The sequence below is a fragment of the Equus asinus genome, chromosome 29 (genome assembly GCF_041296235.1).
Source record: "Equus asinus isolate D_3611 breed Donkey chromosome 29, EquAss-T2T_v2, whole genome shotgun sequence".
In the NCBI taxonomy this organism is placed as follows: domain Eukaryota; kingdom Metazoa; phylum Chordata; class Mammalia; order Perissodactyla; family Equidae; genus Equus; species Equus asinus.
The window spans coordinates 34,083,099-34,103,168 of NC_091818.1; the positions used below are offsets into that span (position 1 = coordinate 34,083,099).

The 20,070-nt window shown below is 40.3% G+C and overlaps 1 pseudogene; it reads right to left on the minus strand.

Annotated features, from left to right (window-relative positions):
* Positions 1 to 18,940, minus strand: part of LOC106840470 (phytanoyl-CoA dioxygenase, peroxisomal-like) — a 31,541-nt pseudogene extending 12,601 nt beyond the window's left edge.
* Between the last annotated feature and the right edge of the window lie 1,130 nt (positions 18,941 to 20,070).

Sequence of the window (20,070 nt, forward strand, 5' to 3'; positions counted from 1 at the left end):
GCAGATCAGCCACCAAGGAAAACATTAGCATTCAAGACATGACTGACCTTGAAAGTAGTTCAGATTCAGGCATCACAAGTGTTTTTTTTTTCAATTAAGATTATGATAGATTACAACCTTGTGAGATTTCAGTTGTACGTTGTTGTTCGTCAAGTTGTGGGTACAGCACTTCACCCTTTGTGCCCTCCCCCCAACCCCCCTTTTCCCTGGTAACCACCGATCAGTTCTCCTTGTCTATATGTTAACTTCCACCCATGAGTGGAGTCATATAGAGTTCGTCTTTCTCTGTCTGGCTTATTTCGCTTAACATAATACCCTCAAGGTGCATCCATGTTGATGCGAATGGAACAATTTTGTCCTTTTTTATGGCTGAGTAGTATTCCATTGTGTATATATACACCGTATCTTCTTTATCCAATCATCAATTTCTGGGCACTTAGGTTGGTTCCACGTCTTGGCTATTGTAAATAATGCTGCGATGAACATAGGGGTGCATGGAACTTTTGGAATTGCTGATTTCATGTTCTTAGGATAGATACCCACTAGTGGGATGGCTGGGTCATAAGGTATTTCTATTTTTAACTTTTTGAGAAATCTCCATGCTGTTTTCCATAGTGGCTGCACTAGTTTGCATCCCCACCAACAGTGTATGAAGGTTCTTTTTTCTTCACCACCTCTCCAACATTTGTCACTCTTGGTTTGGGATATTTTTGCCAATCTAACGGGTGTAACGTGATATCTCAGTGTAGTTTTGACTTGCATTTCCCTGATGATTAGTGATGATGAACATCCTTTCATGTGTCTATTGGCCATCCTTATATCTTCTTTGGAGAAATGTCTGTTCATGTTCTCTGCCCATTTTTTGATCGGGTTGTTTGTTTTTTTGTTGTTAAGCTGTGTGTGTTCTTTGTATATTATGGAGATTAACCCTTTGTCGGATAAGTAGCTTGTAAGTATTTTTTCCCAATTAGTGGGCTGTTTTTTTGTTTCAATCCTGTTTTCCTTGAATCCCCATGAAGATGATTTCCAGTACATCATCTGTTTAGCTCACTCGTCTCAGTAGACCAGGCACCAAGGAAAACATTAGCATTCAAGACATGACTGACCTTGAAAGTAGTTCAGATTCAGGCATGGCTAGTGATTTTTTTTTAAACGAAGCTCAAAAGTATGTTCATCTTACTCAGTGGTTTTCAACACAAGGTACTTTGCAGACCATTGGTCTGTAGCTCTTGAGGACCAACATCACTGTAAATCCCAATAAAATGTCCAGTGAATTTCAGTTCTGTGGCCGCCTCTCAGAAACCACACACCATACTTCTGTCTTGAGTTCCACTTACCTGTGTGGAAAGGCTGCCCTTTGGCTCCTGAAGGAGGTGAGGCCGTGGTAAAGTCTCTTCCAGTTTTCAACCCCTGAGTGGTGGTTTCCTTTGGCAAGAAGTTGATGCATCACAGGGTTTTCTTGCCTGAGAGCAGGAAGCATCCAGAAACCTGCAGTGATGGGGTGTTTTTCTCTGACGCAGACACTTAGGGGGTCAGTGCCCTTGTGCTTCACGATAGGAACCCTCCTAATCATTTAGAAGGTTAAAGATAAGGAAGCCTGTGCTTTTAAGTAACACTGAATAACACCTTTTCATATTGCTTATTTGTTCTATATGGATAAAATTTAATTCAAGAAAATATAGGTCCCATGAAAGACTCAAAAGTTTTATAAAATCAAAACTTACTTTGCACCAATAAATTGTACTTTAGCCAAAACCTTCCCAATGCTTCAAAAATAATTCTAAAGGAGGCATCTGATTACACAAGAGCATTGAAAAAATTAAATTGATTTGAACAAGTTTAATTTGGAGCTGCTGCAATGTTGGATATGCAGAATTTTAACAGAGGTCACAAAAAGCGTGCACAAAAAGATACAGGTACAAAGGACAAAATAATGCTAAGAATTATGCTAAATAGCTGTTTATTTCAAGAAACCAAAAGACCTGAAACCACTATACAAAATATGATATATATTAAACACTACCATCCACAGAATACTCTTTATTATTGATTGCATTTAAAAATTACCTGCGTAGTTAATTATATATGGAATTGTAAATGAGTATTACACATGAACCCCTTTTGGAAAGCAATTCCTTGTTGCACTATAGAACATCTCATGACACTGCAGAAAGTATCCTTTTTGACCATCCATCAATGAAACAGTTGATACACTGAAGTATTAGGAAGGTTCCAAAAAAAGAGAGAAAATTTCCTGTTCATCTTCAAAGTGATTTTCATGGAGAGTTAAGCACTTGCCTTGTTTAACTGAAGGACCATCAGGAAATCTCCTGGGTCAAAGAGATTCTAAGAATTAGATGAAGAGGCTTTACATGTCAAAGACTTGAAGGAATCACGCAACCCTCTTTTTACTGGGATACTCCAATGGAATGCCATTGTGTCCCTTATCAATTCCATCTTTCCAGAGCACCACTTGAGACACCTAAACACGATCAGACTGATAATGTAAACACCCATAAAGTGAAAAGATACCAACTGCTATTTGCCTCTACGATTGGTAATGTCTGAGCTATGTCAAAGCACCTTTCAAAAGAGCCTATGCAACAGGAGATGTGTCTAAAGATTCAAAATGAATCCACAGTATTGGATAGCAATCTGATTCTCAAGGGAGAAGCAGCCTCAGGATTAGGTGCATCTTCAGATAATGGAACAGCAAAAAGGGGCAATGGATTTTATTTTATTAATTGGCCCACCAGGTGGCAGGCATCCTTCTAGCAAGACATTGAACTAATGGTTCAGCTGCTCTTTTGAAGCTTATGTCTAGAAAATAGTTTTAGGGATTTCTTTAAAGACAGGAAGTTGAAGGGTCCCCTTTAAAGGCTTGTGAGGCCTACAGGAGAACCACAAGCCCTTCTGCAGGGCTGACACACGGGCAGAGATTTGTGGTCTTCATCTCTGGCTGCACCCTCGAGTCTTCTGGGAGCTGCTGTAAATACTGATGATCAGGCTCGCCCCAGACTGACTTAATCGGGCTTCTTAGGTGTTTGGCTAGCCATGGAGACTCTTTAAATCCCTAGATGATTTGACTTTTTTTCCAAGGTAGGGAAACTACTGAGTTATAGAGGAAAGAAAATAGAAACACAAGAAATTGAAAACGAAAGAGAAGGGGGCACTTAAAGGATGAAACACAGGAGTCAAGGTAAAGGGAAGAGAGAAAAAGATGACTCAAAAGAAAAATGGCACCTTGGAGTCATATTATACTATTTCATTCTTAAAACAGATGTCACAGACATTTTTTTCAAGGAAAGAATACAGCCTGTTCAGTGTAACCTATGGGTTTTACAGTTATTTCAAATGCTAAGTTTCTGATGAAATCGAGCAACGACTTATTTTTCCCATATTCTCCCTCCCTCCCGACATCTCACCAAACGCAGAAATGCTGGACTTAAAATGAGCCCCTTAAAATGAATAGATCCCACACAGGATGGCAGGAGACTGGTAACCTATGACACTGGAGGGCACTGAGAGCATTCCTTGCTACGAAGGCCAAGGTTATCAGAAGTGACCTCACACAAAATGGGATCAAGCTCATACACTTGACTTCTTTCTTCGCATGGAATTTTCCATTAGCCTCACAAGTTTAATCCTCTGATTTGGGGCCAGGATCCTTGTAGCTGAGGTCTCCGGGCAGGTCCCATGCTTGAGGCCAAACATGTCTGCACAGGCCTTGCCCACAGCAGCCATTTGGCCAGGACAGGAAGGTTGTGAATCACAAAGGACACCTCGTTCCTCTGTTGCTTAGTTTGGTTCTGCACAAGGCTCAAAATCCTCTCGAGAACTGTGAGAGAAAGTTTTATTGTTTTAAGGCACCCAGTTTGTGGTACTGTCTTATGGCAGCTCTAGCGAACTAAGACAGTGCTACGAAACAAAAAAAGATGACACCAAAACTCAATTTCACCTACTTTCATGTCATGTTTACAACTAGCCTTGCTGTAACCCTGGCAATGATTTATACGGTTCAGAAACCACAGTAGAACCTTAAACTTTTTCAGAGACGTGTGAAGGACCTGGGCCCAGTAACCATCTCAGAGAATTGTTTCACCAGAACAGCTGTACTAGCATTGTTCTTTCATTCGTGTGACTACTGAGACACACTGAGCACACAGTGAGCAGTGCTCCTGAGACCAACTTTCAAACACCCCAGTCGGTGAGAGGAACATTGTCACTCAGGGGAGACAAGTTGATGCCGCTCAGTTTGGGATTCGAGAAGGGAATGCACAGTGTTGCCTCAGGATTTTTAATTTCTAAGCTGTAAGCAAACATGTAATGTTTTCTCTTTGCTGTGGTTCTTTCCATTGTTCTATCAGACAAGAGTCTTACTTTGGGAACAGTGGCCAAGCCAGGGAAACCACTGTAGGCTTGGTGCTGGGAGGCCACACAGACATTTGTCACCTCAGAAAATCTTCTACAAAGAAGTGAAAGACAGGGCATTTGCAGCCCAAAAAACCAGAGGCATGTGTGAGTACACAGCAGGCCCCCAATTGAAACCTGTAAGGGGGTCTGTTTGTGGGGAAAGAGTTGCTCGAAGATCTGGGCTGACTATGTCTATTTCAAGTTCCACCTTTTGGGTCTGTCAAGACGAGGTCAGATGTGGTGGTGGTTACAGAGATATGACGGGTACAGGTCTCCATAATGCCACTGGGACCACTGCTCAATAGCTTCCCAGCTTCTCTCCTCCTGTTCTGGGGAGGAGAGATGACGTCATCATGTCAGGATGGAGAGGACTCTGAGCTGAGGAGAGGCACTGAGCCCTCTTGGCAGCTGTCAACGCTATCTGCCAACACTGTGGAGACATCAACCACCTGTGCCTGTGTGCATTGGTGACAGACACAGAATGTCTAACCTAGGTGGGCCTGAGAGAACATGGAGTCCATAGGCATTGTTATCAGGTCAAGCCCATACAGGTGAACTTGACAGAGCTGGTTGCCAAGAGAGGCAAGACCAGGGTCTGGCATTCCAGGTCAGCCCTCTTTCCCTGCATGAGTAGCAAAGAGGAAGAGCCTTATGCAGAAACTGGCTCAAAGATATAACAACTAAGAACCAAAATAGAAATGGGATGAAACTGGACTACTCGCCATACCCAGAAGTAAATATCATAGAAGGAAATAATCGTCAACTTCCAAAGATGGGAATATGGTTAATTTTTCCTCTATATTTTTCTGCATTTTCTAAGCTTTGAAAATAAAATTATGCTTTTAAAATTGATTGGAATAATGGATGGATGGAACAAATGGGGAGAATTTGATAATTGTTGATTCTCAGTGATTGTTATATGGACATTCTTTGTACTATGTACCTTTCCATGTATTTGAAATTTTTCAATAAAGGCTAAAAAGAATACAAGGGGATTTTTAATCAGTGAGAAAGTCTTGATTTTTCTGTCCTTGATAAGACATATTCCTGTGCAATACCTTTGTGCAACTGTAGAATTAGGCAGCCAGTGCCAATTCAAGACTGCCTGTTAGTGTTAAGTGCCATTAAAGCTTGAAGAGATATCCTATCTCTGTTTAAATGTTGAAAAACATCTGTAAGGCTCCTCCAAAAGAGAAATAGAATCACCACATAACCCAACAATTTCACTCCTAGATATCCACCTGGGAGAACTGGTACAGGAACAGATGAATGGATAAATAAACTGTGAGAAAGATAGATGAATGCATATATACGTATGTATGTATTATTCAGCCAGAAAAAGGAATGAAGTTCCGATACAGGCTACAACCTGAGTGAACCTTGAAACATGCTAAGTGAAACACACCAGACATAAAAAGACGAACATATGATTCTATTTCTATAAAATATCTAGAATAGGAAAATTTACAGAAACAAATGTATTAGAAGTGACCTTGGCTGTGGATGGGAGTTATTGCATAATGGGTACAGAGTGTCTGTTTGAGGTGTTGAGAGGATTTGGAAATAGTGGTGGTAGTTGCACAACATTGTGAAGGTACTAAATGCCACTGAACTTTACACTTAAGAACTGTTCAGATGGTAAATATTCTGTTACGTATATTTCACTTCAATTTAAAAAAATGGCTTCGTGCAAAACGTTGGGAGGTTGAGAATTCCCTAAGAGAAGGAGATAATATCAAGTATTCAACACCCAAAATGTAACCCTCTCCTCTCTTTTCTCAAATGCGGGCTTCACCAAAAAGCCTGTGAACCTGACTTTGGTGCTAGTGAAACATCCTCTGTGGCATTGTGCTAACAGGACAGCCTAGTGGCTCCAGGGTTTGGAGAAAAGGGGTGTCCCTATGTTCTTAGCACCCGTGAGAGCCAGATGCCCTCAACAGGAAGGGCCCCGTGTTACCGCTGGGTGTTTAGGCACCATGGCTGCTGGGAATGCTTCCTTCCTCTGTGAGCCTGGAGTTTGCACTGTCTTTGGTTCTGAAAATCCCCTTAGGGACTTGGTCCCCAGGGACAGCCTGGAGCTCACAGAGTCAGGCCCAGGATGGAGCTTTGGGTAGTAGCCTTCAATTGCTCAGACCGTTCTCAGCCAACAAGACCAGCTATTCTTTGCCAAACTTGAGAGCATGATATTGACAGAGAAGTTGGTTTTTCCTCCCAGGTCATGAAACACTCTAATGGTCTAAGAAAGACCGTTTCACTTAGGGAAAGGGAAGGTTTCGCTGATAAACACTTGGGAGTTGTATTACTAGAACTGACTTTTGGAAATCCTACCATATATTGTTGATGCAAAACTCAACATACCCTGAGTTTGGAAGCATTCATTTCTGCTTGGGTAATGAGTTAATTGAATGAAAGAAACCGATTTAACACCCTTAAATGATGCATCAACCAGCTTTATTAGATACAACCCTAACCCTAAGTTAGTTTTCTTAAAAACAATAATATTCCACTCGTACTGTTTTGGCATCCATAACGCAATACCACTTCACTGCAAAATTACGCACATGAAATGGAGTACCTGATACATGCATTCTGATTATGTGAGCAAGAGATAGAAAAGATTACATCATCTCCTTAAGAAAACATGTCCTTAGACACCTGGTTTCATTTTGGTTTTCTTTAAAAGAGTTATAGCAAAGGGCTATTTCAAAGGCTGACTCTTTCTCCTCTCACAAGATATGCTCACAATCTCCAAACATCCTGGAAACAATGCCAAACAGAAAGAGCTTATGGGGCACTTCAATTTGCCTATTCACCATAAGACGAAGTACATTTCTAGCGTCTGCAAATGGTTAACTAGTAAAAATATAAATCCACAATAGTCATATAAAATAGTAAATAAATCATACTCACAAAATTCAATTAATTTACTTGCCAACATCTAAAACAGCATTTCAGATTAATTTATTAATTTAATTAGTCAATTTATTAAGTTAATTAATTTATTATTAATTGATTAAATAAGCTAATACAGTGCGCTCCCAAATTGTCAGTCCTGTTTTATGAGGTACTCTTGTTGATCTCAGGTATTGAGCTGGCTTAGTGTGATGTTTTCTTATGACACAAATAGTTTATTACCCAAATTTCTGCTTTCCTTTGTGTTATTCACTGGCTCCATTCTGGCTGGTCCTTTTCTGACTAGATCACATCAAGAAAATGATGTCCTGCGTTAATGATTTTTTTGTTTGCTTGTTTTGATGTTAATAAAACAATTGAGACTTTCTTATTTATTTCTTATTTCTTGTCCATTTTTGAGCAAAGAGCAAAGTATGGCGGGAAAAACAATTTTTGACTTCAACCTGACTCTGAAATGTAGCTCTACCAGTCACATAGTCTAGGCCAACTTCTTGGACTACTGATTTTCTCATTGAGACCACACAGCTATAAGGAGTCTATTTATATATAAGGAGTTTGGATGAAGACAATATGAAAAGGAACGTGAGAGTGCTGTAGTACCTTATGAAGAACTATACAGCAGAAGTTAGTGTTGTTCTAGCGAAAACTGATCAATTGTAACTTAGACAATAACTAAGATAAATTCAGAAGGTAATTCATTGACAAACCTGAAACATAATATGTACAATTTTTTTCTGCCTGAAACTCAGATTGTTGTTCAGAAGCCCCAACTGACTAAATCAATTGCCTTTGTAATGCATTTAGGACTGACCAAAGGGAGAAGGACAAGACTCTCCAGGATCTGCAAGTGTGACACAGAGCATTTTCATGCATGGGGTTTATTTATGGATCCTAAGGGAGCAGGGGTAAAGCGTGAAGTAAGATTCTTGAGCTGGGAAGGTGTTTCAGAAGATGACTCCCACCAGCATGTAGCTACCATTGCTGTGCAGTGCTCTTCAAAGTACCGGAAGGTACAGAGTCATCATTCCACTCAGTCCACCTGGGGGTCATGCCACCCCCATGGGAAATGCATGGATGGATGGTTATCCAGTGTGAATATAGAAAATAGGATCAGCTTCTTGGTTCAGAGGCTAAAATGTACGTAGTCTACAAATCAACTATGTGTATTTATTTGTCTTGACTGATAACTTTTCTATTAATCATCAGCAGCATTGAATGTTCAGTAGTTAACGACAAATACTTTACAAGTGATGTGTGTTTATTAGGAAAGCATATGGCATGTTGTCTCACACCCCCTATTGATAAGCAGCAGTGATATTCAGTCTCTGTTACATGCAGGCGATGCCTCTTATTAAACTCCAGATGCAAGTGGACCCCAAAAAACCTGCTTGAGATTTGCTTGCTGGGAGTCTTATTAGATTTCCAAATGTATAAATACTCGATTCTGTACAAATAAAGGAGGCCTATGATTGACAGCCCAGACCTTTAACTTTCCTGGGCGTATTCAGAAGGTAGCCTTGTGTCCTTCATTTCCTCTGCTCTAAATCTGTTTTCTGTTTCGTTTCGTACCTGTCCATCCTGGAACAGGATAGCCCGCATACCACAGGACAACCCAAAGACCTAAAGATGAAGCACACGGTTCTCCGGTCCCCCACACTGGGGAAGCAAGAACAACCTGAATTCCACTGTCATTCTTAATGGGTCTCCACGGGTTTCTCCAATGAGCTCTAAACTCCTGCACTTCATGCTTTTCAAATTAAATCGGATATGAGAATTTTTAGGCTTTTGAAGAACAGAAAAAAACGAAATGTTACCTTGTCATTTCATACAAACATGCCTTCTGATTGACGTAATTTTTAAGTTCATAGAATTTAGCTGCTAATCCTACCATTTCCTTCCCAATGTTTTCTTACCTGGTGCCCTTCACAAGGATATAGTGGCAATTGGCATTGGTGAAATGGCAGGAATTCATTGGTGAAAACTGAACCAATTGATATGAGAAAAGAACATCGCCGCCCTTCCCCCCTCGCCCCAGCAACCAAGCAAGGAGTCTTCTTTTAGAAAGTCAGTTATTTCACTAACATTTGATTTCTAGATTGAAAGCTGTTCCATTGCATCGTAAATCAGTCTCTTTGTGGCTCACTCTCTCTCTTTTCTTCTCCCATAGGCTAACTGAGACGTTACAAGAGGTTTTTCACTAGCTGTGATGTTTATTTTCAGAAGGTATATATGGGGCAGGGAATGTAATTACATAAGTAAGAGGTCTTTAGCTTTTAGTATTTGATTTTTATAATGAGTGGATAACCTCACATCCTAAAGGAAATGTATGCTGGGGTTTTTCATCATCTTCTTAGTAACAGAAGTCCATAACTCAATCGAGTTTGTGATGGGTTCTTATTTCAAGGTCCATATCATGAAAAAAAATCCAAAAATACTTTGCAAAGGGAAATAATATACATATTCCCCCCTCTAGCATCAGAAGGATGTTTATGGTCCAAAAGCATTCACGTACAATATCTCCCTTGTTTCCCTCTGAAGGCAAGAGAGAAGTTGCTTGATTCTCCCCATTCTTGAAAAGTTAGAAACAGATCTAAGCTGCAAGGCAGTACTTAAAGCTCACCTTCCTCCTCACAAGTTAGTTATCTTAAGGTGACCACACCTGCCAGAAGGGCTTCCTACTTTGCCCAAAACATCAACTTTCTAGGCAGTGGAGTTACAAACTCTGATTCCTATGTGAGTCGCAGTGTCATGCCAAGCCATATTAGAACCTGAGGCAAAAGCGAAAATGAGCACTCCTATAGACCTGTTTTATATTTTGTTAACAGTTAATATTTTTCCAAACACAATGTCTTCAATAAATACTGAAAAACTGCAATATCAGTAAATTAAAATTCACATTACTTAAATCATTTTGCCTATACCCACTATTTGCACATTTCTGAGGGTCATGCTAGTAGAGAGTCTGATCTTGTCTTTATTTAAAATTTTGACATTAGTGCTCATCATTGACTTTTTTTGCATTAATTTTGATTTTTAAAAATATCGTTTAATTTGACTTCTGAATTTTTTGGTGCCCTCCCCCCTCCCCCCCAGTCATTTAATGTTTCCCCCGAGGAGAGTGTCTTCTCGCCTCACCTTCATCCTTGTCCTTTTCAGCCTGGTGGAAATATGAATGAATGGAAGATGACCAAGCCCTGGTCTCAGGGAGACAGCAGGGTTGGTGTGACAAACTGGAAAGCCTCACTCAGCCCCAAAGTAGCCTCCGATATTTAATAATGGCAGCCAAGTTACCAAGGGTAAATGTGAGCCCACAGTGCTGTCAGATTGCTGAGTTTTAGAGAAGTGAGAAATCTGGGAATTTATGAAAAATATTGTCCATTTTTAATGTAAGCAATGGAATCATTGTTTCAAACACATTGAGGCTGAGGGGTGAAAAACATGGCTGCTTGCTGAATCTGATTTCTGGGTTGCCAGTTCAGAGCCATACTTTCAGATCAGCAATATTTTTGCAGTAGCAATGATATTATAAGCTTTCCCCTTATAGGGTTCCTATGAGCTTTATACGTTCCAAATTTTATGGTTTTAGTATATCAGCCATTGTTCTTGTTTCCAAGAGCACAGACTCTCAACTACAAAGTAAACTCTTGCTCCAAAGCAATTCTGTGTATGTTCGTGATTCACTATCAACAGAGTTGGAATCCTAATGTCACCTGGCTTCTTACTGCCATGAGTAAAAATCATGAGGGAGGGTCTGGCCCTCTGGCTGAGTGGTTCAAGTTCTGTGCACTCTGCTTTGGCAGCCCGGGTTCTTGGGTTTGATTCTGGGTGCAGACCTACTCCACTCACCAGCCATACTGTGAAGGTGTCCCACATACAAAAACAATGGAGGTATTGGCACAGATGTTTGCTCAGGGTGAATCTTTCTTAGCAGAAAAATTAAATAAATAACATTAGGTAGGCAAATATATTTCCTGGTAAATAAACCAGACTAAACTCAGTTAAAAGCCACAAATCTTTTGAATGTTAGTATACTTAACATTTTCGTTTCTAACCCATTCACCTTTGGAGAGTGCAGCGATGTTACTGCATACTGTCTGGAGTCCTTGAGTTTTGTTCTGACCAGATCCCTGGGTGAGCAAAGGATGAAAGAATACAGTGTTTGCCTTCTTCATCATGAGGTGCACTCGGGCCTTGTGACTGTCATAGTCTCTGATGCCGTGGGACGTTACGTTAACTCCACCCTAGAATGCATAAGAGAAGCCAAGTCTGTAGGTGAGGAAGCCAATAATTAAAAACTTTATCAATGACTCATCAGGAAAGGCGAGCTTCTCTACACTCTTCCAAGAGAAAAAGATACATAGCTTAGATAAAAAGATACGCAAATTAGATTCTTAAAAATAATTTTAATATACAAAATTTGTCAGACGTCTGCTTTTAGAAAGTCACATGTTGATATCAAAATCATGGATTTCTTGGATCAAAGGAAAAATTTGGAATTTCCACCCTGCATTGCTAAGTTATAAATGAAGATCTGGATCAACTGCATTTTGCAGTTAATGCAGGAGACCACGTTTTCAGCCTGAATCCATAATCATTCTTTCACCTGGCACTGTGCATAAATCATTTTTCTATTACTCAGAAATATCTCTGAGAAGTGAACTATTTTTCCAAACTAGAGGAGATAAATGCTCACTTTTTCTGAGTTCAAAAACTGCTCATGTCACATCCAGAGAAAAGAAAGAAGGGTAGTAAATTAAAGAATTGTGATCATTTACAACTATTTCCAGAGTTGTTATCACTCTAGGTATGATAATGTCTTTCTTAAAGAAACTAAAGTGAGAAGTGATTTCAAGTTTACGAGCCTTAATGGGTTGGTGGTTGCTGTTGCTTTAGCAGGGCAGCAGCCCATTTCCCTTCTGAACACTATGTCAAATTCCTTTCGGGAAGGATTCCTTTCCTACTGGACTGTGTTGGCACTTTGATCCAGTGTGCTTGCTCCTGGCCATGGTGGATAGGTGACCCACGTGAAACCCATCTGACCTCTGAGTGGAGCCATTTGGAATCTGAGCAGAGGATCAGAGACCAAATACACTCAGGGTTCTACTGACCACACCAGGTGCCCCTTCCTGACTGTCCCACCAAGCAGTGACTCCCCCCTCCTGCCCACCAGACTAGCCAGGCTTTCCATGGACTCACCATGTGCCTGCAGCTCTCCAAAATGCTCCCTTTGGCTTAAGAGCCACAGCTTGCTTCCATTGCTTGCACCAAACAGTCCCTAAACCTCAACATAATTCGTGACTCTTGTAATTTCAGAATTTATATCAGAATCCAGACTCAGATCATTTCATTTGGTACGAATCATCCATGCACGGATTCTAAGTACAGGCACAGCACAGAGATATTGCGGGTTCAGTTCCAACCACTGCAGCAAAGCAAATAGCACAATAAAGCAAGTCCCATGAATTTTTGGTTTCCCAGTGCATATAAAAGTTATATTTATATTATACTGTACTCTATTAAGTGGGCAATAGTGTTATGTCTAAACAACAATGTATATACCTTATTTAAAAAATACTTTATTGGGGCCAGTCCCATGGCCTGGTGTTTGAGTTTGGTGTGCTCTGCTTCAGCGGCCCAGGATCAGCTCCCTGGTGCAGACCTGTACCACCCGTTGCCAGCCATGCTGTGGTAGCAACCCACAAACAAGATAGAGAAAGATTGGCATAGATGTTAGCTTGGGGCAAATCTTCCTTAAGTGAAAAGAGGAAGATTGGCAATAGACGTTAGCTCAGGGCAAATCTTCCTCAGGAAAAAAAAAAACATTATTGCTAAAATATGCTCACCATCATCTGAGCCTTCAGTGAGTTGTAATCTTTTTGCTGGTGGAGGATCTTGTCTCGAAGTTGATGGCTGCTCACTGATCAAGGTGGTGTTTGCTGAAGTTGGGGAAACTACGGCAATTTCTTAAAATAAGAACAATGAATTTTGCCCCATCGATTGACTCTTCCTTTCATGAATGATTTCCCTGTATCACTCAATGCTGTTTGATAACATTTTACCCAAAGTAGAACTTCTTTCAAAACTGGAATTAATCCTCTGAAACCCTGCCACTGCTCTGTCAACTAAGTTTATGCAGTATTCTAAATCTTTAGTTGTCATTTCAACAGTCTTCACAGCAGCTTTACTAGGAGTAGGTTCTATCTCAAGAAACAGCTGTCTGTGCTCATCCATAAGTAACTCTTCACCTGTTAAAATTTGATTATGAAATTGCAGCACTACATCATATCTTCAGGCTCCACTTCTAATTCTAGTTCTCTTGCTATTTCCACCACATCTGCAGTTACTTCTTCCACAGAAGTCTTGAACTCCCCAAAGTCATCCATGAGGGTTGGAATCAACTTCTTCCAAACTCCTGGTAATGTTGTTATTTTGACCTCTTCCCATGAATCATGAATGTTCTTAATGGCATCTAGAATGGGGAATCCCTTCCAGGAGGTTTTCAACTGACTTTGCCCAAATCCATCAGAGGAATCACTCCATGACAGCTATAGCCTTGTGAAATGTATTTCTTAAATAAGACTTGAAAGCTGAAATTACTCCTTGATTTATGGGCTGCAGGATCAATGTTGTCTTAGGAGGAAGGAAAACAACATTAATCTCATTGTGCATCTATATATCAGAGCTCTTGAGTGACCAGGTGCTTTGTCAGAGAGCAGTAATGTTTTGAAAGGAATCTTTTCTCTGAGCAGCAGTTCTGAAGAGTGGGCTAAAATATTCAGGAAACCACCTTGTAAACAGATACGCTGTCATCCAGGCTTTGTGGTTCCATTTGTAGAGCACAGGCAGAGTAGATTTAGCATCATTCTTAAGGACCCTAGGGTTTTCGGAATGGTAAGTGAGCACTGACTTCAACTTAAAGTCATCAGCTGCATTTGTCCTTAACAAGAGAGTCAGCCTGTCCTTTGAAACTTGGAAGGCAGGCATTGACTTCTCCTAGCAGTGAAAGTCTTCGATGGTATTTTCCAGTGTGAGGCTGTTTGGTCTACAGTGAAAGTCTGTTGTTTAGTGTAGCCACCGCCATGAGTTACCTTAGCTAGAGCTTCCAGATGACTTGCTATGGCTTCTGCATGAGCACTTGCTGCCTCACCTTGCACTTTTATGTTATGGAGGTGGCTTCTTTCCTTCCACCTCATGAAACAACCTCTGCTAGCTTCCAACCTTTCTTCTGCAGCTTCCTTACCTCTCTCAGCCTTCATGGAATTGAAGAGATTTAGGGCTTTGCTCTGGATTAGGCTTTGGCTTAAGGGAATGTTGTGGCTGGTTTGATTTTCTATCCACACCGCTAAAACTTTCTCCATGTCAGCAATAAGACTGTATCCCTTTCTTCTCATTCGTGTGTTCACTGGAGTAGAAGTCTTAATTTCCTTCAAGGACTTTTCCTTGGCATCACAAGGCTAACTGCATGGCACAAGAGGTGTAGCTTTGGGGCTACCCCAGCTTTTGACATGCCTTCCTCACTAAGCTTAATCATTATTATGTTTTGATTTAAAGTGAGACACAAGTGACTCTTGCTTTCACTTGAACACTTAGAGGCCATTGTAGAGTCATTAATTGGCCTAATTTCAATACTGTTGTGTTTCCGGAACAAGGAGGCCTGATGAGAGAGAGATGGGGGACCAGCTGGTCGGGGGTGCAGTCAGAACACACACAACATTTATCGATTAAATTTGGGGTCCTATATGGACATGGTTCATGGTGACATGAAACAATTACAAAAGTAACATTAAGATCACAGATTACCATAATGAATAATAATGAAAAAGTTTGCAATATTGGGAAAATTACAAAAATGTGACAAAAAGACAGAAAATGAATAGATGTTGTTAGAAAAATGGCGCCAATAGACTTGCTCCATGTGAGGTTGCCATAAACCTTCAATTTGTGAAAATGCAACATTTGCAAAGAGCAATGAAGTGAAGCACAAAAATGAGGTATGTCTGTAATTGAGACAGAAGTCCTTAAAGCCATGTTCTTTACTTCTTCCAGAACCACATTCATTCGTCCTGACTTAACAACAAGTACTCTCTCCATTCTGACCACCATTATGGGGTTTCAGGACCTTGTTGTCTTATACCTAAAATGCTAATCATCTCCTCTCTGGTTTCTCTGCGTCTGGACTCCTACACCTTCAATACATCCTGCCCCAGACCCCAAGATTATCAATGAACAAATTCGATCTCATCACTCATGGGCCCCAAAGCATTTAATAGTCCTCCAGCATCAGCAGCTGAATTGATAAACTGTGGAACAGCCACAAATAGAAGTGGTGGCTCCTCAGAGCCTCTACTGGTCTCTCCAGCTGGGGGAGATGAACCCTCCCTCTTCCTTACTCTGAGGGCCATCAGTCGATGTAAGACTTGCTTGGCACTTGTGACACACATCTGGAGAGGCCATGTTTATATCTTATTCTGCAATGAGGTTTTATAATCTCAGGTCCTACCAGCACCTACCAAAGTTGCCCATGTTGGTTGGCTTTCAAACACCTGTTGAAAGAACAAAAATGGTCATTATTTTATCTGACATCCTTCAATTTTCCCTGACCTCATTGGAAATCCTAGAACAATGTTTTGATCTGAAAGAAAATAAATTTCTTTCATTTCATTGGTAAAGCTCTTTATGGTACTGTGTGAAATCAAAACAATAAAAGATTCTGATCAAGACTCAGCCCCTAGGCAGAACTGCCTCCCACTGGGGATAATCCTGTGTCTTCAGGGAGCGTTTGTGTGAGCCTGGGAACACAGCCAGATAGCCATGGTTCCCGTCAATGTGCTCCATGGCCGTCCAAGCACAATGTTCTTGCTGGGCCTGAAGGGGAAATAGTACAGATCCTGGTGCAAGGGTTGATGAGACGTCTCCTTGCCTGAAATGGAATCTGCTCTTAAAAGATGCTCAAATCTTAGAATTCTTCTCCTCCAGCTGAAAAACCAGAGCAATGACTATCCCTGCGGGGAAAAAGAAAAAAAAAAAACAAAAAACAGTGAAACCCACTTAGAAAATCAGCTTCAAGAGATAAACACCAAATTGGAAAATCAAATCAACATGGTGATCCAGATCCTATACTTTTCTCCGGGTTTTTGGTAGCTGAGGACTTACACACAGCATTTTCTAGCAGGTCGTACATATGTCATCAGCTCTTTTGTTATTTATTCTTTGTAATTGTGGTTTGGGCACAGAGCCTAGTATCCAAAACAAGTTTGATTCATTAAATTGAAGACAGTGATCAAATTAGAGGTACTCTGATAGCCTTCTAATTGTGTAGTGAAAAATATTAATTAACTAATGAACTAAATAAATAAAAGGCCAAATTTTTTTGGAGACACCATGACCACATTTACATTTCCCCTAGTTTTCCTCTCTGAATTGGTTCTCTGGCCACCTGCTCTCCGGACAAGACATTCGGGGAGGGTCGGACTTGGTGATGTTAAGCTGCAGGCCTGTCACAGAAACACTCCAGGCATCATGAGGAAGAAAAGGTAGAAAAGGAGGAAGGATCTCTAACGGCCGATTTACTACTGCCGGTAGAGCTGAATTTCCCAGTGTAACCAAAGAGCCACCTGCGTTAGACTCTCTGCTGATGGTTCATAAAATGCAGATTCCTGGGTTCTACCTTCTGAATCAGTCTATCAGGGGGTGAGGTCTTAGAAGCTCCATTTTAGCAAGCACAAAAATTTTAAGAACAACTGTAATAACTGATTTTAAGAATAATTTTAATTTTTTTTATTACCAGTAATGTCTTCCAATCAGGAAGGCAAAATCCGCACTATCACAGGTGACATGGTTAACAAAGCTCAGAGATGCTCAATAATAGGCATTTGCAGCATATCAGCAGTCCTGTTCACAGAACTGCATTTTTGAGAAGCTATTCATCTGAAAATCCAGCAATAATTCTACAGTGAACATCTGAAATCACCATTACACTTCAAAGTTGCTGTGATGGAAGCTACTTGAAGAATCAAATAGAAGTATGTGTATTCATTCAGGCAAAGTTTAGCAGTTCTGCACATGTGTGTGGACAGAACATCATCTTTATGTACACTAAGGAAACAGTCTTTTTTTTGCTTCTCTTTAACAAACAAGAGCCCTTTACTGGAATCTGGAGGTTTGTTTTTCAGCATTGTATGCATGGCCATAATATTGGGTCCAGCGAAGCACTTCACATATTTCAGAATCTAAGGGAAAAGGGAAAAAAAGTTCATGGGAAATCAGATGCACAGGCCAAGTGGCACAAAGTACAACTATTGACACAGGAATCAAGATGCAATAGTTAAAAAAAAATTGGTATTTCTCAACATTGCAAAAAATCCTGAAAAAATCAGCAATTGGAAATCTACAATACTCTGAATTAAACAGGCTTTTTGGAGACAGCTGGAAAGCTAGCCAGCTTTTCTGCAAGAAAGGTATGAGTTTCTATGAGATATCAACTGGGAAGGACAGGAATGCCCTTCTTTCAACCAAAGCTGTGGAGAGTTGCCCAAAGGGAAGGCAGCTTCCTCTTCTTTCAGGAGACTCTTCGTATGACGGGACCATGAAAGGCCCCCTAGGTCACTTTATCAATGACCTGACTGCAGAAAAGCCAAAGTATTTTCTACTCTCTGTATTTCAAGAACTTAAGCATATGCATATAGAAGTTGATAGAGACCGATGAAATGTTATGTTGATAATTATCAATGATCAAGCCCTATATTTTGCCTAGCTCTTTTTTTTTTAAAGATTGGCACCTGAGATAATAGCTGTTGCCGATCCTCTTTTTTTTAAAGATTGGCACCTGAGCTAACAATCGTTGCCAATCTTTTTTTTTCTTTCTGCTTTTTCTCCCCAAAGCCCCCCAGTATATAGTTGTATATTTTAGTTGTGGGTCCTTCTATTTGTAGTATGTGGGGATGCAGCCTCAATGTGGCCTGATGAGTGGTGCCATGTCCGTGCCCAGGATCCGAACCAGAGAAACCCTGGGCCGCCATAGTGGAGCGCTCGAACTTAACCACTCGGCCATGGGGCCAGCCCCTTGCCTAGCTCTTAAAGCAGAGTTACATAAAATTGGTGTGTAGAACATAGTCTTACTTTGGCCCATTTTAAAACATTAAGGAAATTATACTAGTTGAAGTCTCCTGTTTTTATTTTTTAAATAAAAGCTAGATTTTATTCTAGCACATCAAGAAATAATACAAAGGAATCAGGAAGACACATACTTGTAAATAATTTCTCAGATATTAGAATAGGACAATTTACCTGGACAACTTTAAACGTCTTAAAATTGAGTGGCCATTATGCCCCTAAACCAGTCAAATCGGTCTAGTAAATCCACTTGCACCAAGAAGTCTTGAGGTGTTTAAAGTCCAGGTGACATTTATTTCTTTTCCCAACTTTTTAGTTTGAAAAATTTTAAATACAGAAACTTGAAGAAATAGCAGAATGGATCCTCCTAGCAACGTGAAGTTGTTGATATTTACCACAGTCTGTTTCTCTCCACATATAACCTGTGCAGCTTCCATACAGGTAGATACGCAGCCTTGTTTCTGTTTAGGCTGAGCCACTCACAGAAGGCAATTACAGACATTGTGACGGGTGGCAGGTGGACGACATCCATACTATACCAGCATGTACTTTCCTTAGGTGATCAGATTGCCTTGCATGCAGCCATAGTGTTTCCACAGCAGTTTTGACAATTTTAAGGGAAGAATGAAAGAGAATTTCCAGGGTATAAAATAATTGAGGTGAGGAAAACTAAGAGAAATACCAAGTGAGAGACAGTCTTTTTAAAAATTGAAATATACTGCACATATGATTGTGCAACTTTTTCTTTTTATTAAGATATCTTGGACATAATTTCCTATCAGGTTTTATGGTAGAAACATCCCCATTAGTTTTCACTCCTAGTTAGTAAGCATTGTATGGCTGTAGGATACTTGGATAGATATTGAAGAGGTTTCCAGTTGTTTCCAGTTGTCTTTCCTTAAGTTTTGTTGAATACTGATCCTTGAAATGTTGGAAACCTAAAAGTTGTACTTCCAGACCCCAGCTAATAAGATTTGATCATTTTCTTTTTTTATATTTAGTTTTTTTTATTGCAGTAACATTGGGTTATAACATTATATAGCTTTCAGATATACATCGTAATATATTTTGAATTCTGTGTAGATTACATCATGTTCACCACCCAAAAACTAAATATAGTCCATCCCCTCACATGGGAGCCTCATCACCCCTTTTGCCCTCTCCCTTCCCCTCTTCCCCTTTGGTAAGAACCAACCCGATCTCCAGTGCTATGTCTTTGCTTGTCGTTGTTTTACCTTCTACTTATGAGTGAGATCATACGGTATTTGACTTTCTCCCTCTGACTCATTTCACTTAGCATAATACTCTCAAAGTCCCTCCATGTTGTCACAAGTGGCCAGATTTCATCATTTCTTATGGCTGAGTAGTATTCCATCAGGTATATATACCACGTCTTCTTTATCCATTCATCCCTTGATGGGCACCTAGGTTGCTTCCAAGTCTTAGCTATTGCGAATAATCCTGCAGTGAACATAGGGGTGCATGTATCTTTATGCATTTGTGTTTTCACGTTCTTTGCATAAATACCCGGCAGTGGAATAGCTGGATCATAAAGTAGATCTATTCTTAATTTTCTGAGGATACTCCATACTGCTTTCCATAGTGGCTGCACCAGTTTGCACTCCCACCAGC